A 1,566-nucleotide genomic window follows, 5' to 3' on the forward strand; every position below is an offset into this window, starting at 1 on the left:
GTTAATATTTGTTTCTTTGCACGCTGTTGTCTTTCAACTTGTGGTGTTCTATTGAATAGTACATTCCTATGTTATTTTTTTTATTAGTATTAGCATTCAAGGCCCATTTTTCAAAATTTATAATTTGTAAAATAGACTAGGGTTTATAGTTGTGATCGAGGATGTCGACAAGAGAGCATGTAATTTAAATGCATCCGTTATTATAGTAAATTTTATCTTAGCCGTTATCAATCCAATATCATAAATGAATTATTGTTCTTAGTACAGTGGTTAAGATCCGTGAGTAAGATCAACGCAAGAAAAGTAATGATAAAACTTTAGAATCAACAAACTTAATTATGTGCCTATATATCAAAATAATTTATAGCATCGTAGTTCTATACTCATAGCCATGACATGCAAGCAACAATAATTGGACTTAGAACATATGTTGGTGGCTTTGGGTCTCTTCTTCATCAATGATGAGCCATCAAATTTCTTCAAAACAAGTTATGGACTTAGAGACGAGACTGTGTAATGTTTAATGATTCTCTGATGATTGTGCGTAATTAAATAACATTTTAAATAGACTATCCACGAACTATCAACTTTTTTCAAGGCGAGTCATGGACTTGGGACGTTCCTATGTGATGTATCCATGATCATTGTGAAATTAAATTTAGTTTCGCATCTACTCATATTTAAAAGGGGGGGGGGGGGGATTGAAGATTAATAGTTAGACTCACAATTTTCTTCCATTTACCATTTTGTTTTTCACAAATGGGATAAATAAGGCTCCATGGGATAAGAGTTTACGCCCAATTATTGAGAAATTGGGATTTTGTCCTATTTGTGTTAGAGACCTTACCTATAATTTATGGGGTAGATTCATAGGTTATGTTGTTGTGTTCCCCCTTTTGTTCACAAAGATTATGGGCCACAATATTTTATCTAAGAACCCAATTTATGAATTGAAAAGGCTTCCCTTTATAATGGTTATAACCATAAATGCTAGGTTTGAAGCATACAACAAAACATTCCCCTGTACTGCTACACACTGAAATACCCTTTTAAGTGCTTTCAAGAATGTGCATTTTCCTTTAAAAAAAAATTATTTTTTTAACTTGATAAGACTTTGTTCTTAACATTATAGTTACACCTTGGTCTCATGTTAATGTGCTTCGTAAATATTACTGCACAATATAACAAATTTTTTTAACTTGTTATCTTTATCATTCATCTAGAGTGTTGTATTCAATATTATGAAATCCTACACGATAAGTGAAATAACAAATTCGTTTCACGTTGAGGAAAAATACTCCAATTCAAGTGTCATCTTATATAACAATACACAAATTTCTTTTCAAATAATCTTGTAAAATACAAAATTTTTTCTAGATTTTAGTTGGGATTGTTATTAAGAAGCTACAATTTGACATGGGGGGATCTCATATATACACATTGGAATTTTATTCATTCAAATCATGACATTTCAAACATCTAATATATAACGTCCGAAATCTTTTTCCTAAAAAAATATTTTATTCTTTTATAAAAATAAGCTCGAAGTGTTACTAACATTTTCTT

The sequence above is a fragment of the Olea europaea genome, chromosome 8 (genome assembly GCF_002742605.1).
Source record: "Olea europaea var. sylvestris chromosome 8, O_europaea_v1, whole genome shotgun sequence".
Lineage (NCBI taxonomy): Eukaryota > Viridiplantae > Streptophyta > Magnoliopsida > Lamiales > Oleaceae > Olea > Olea europaea.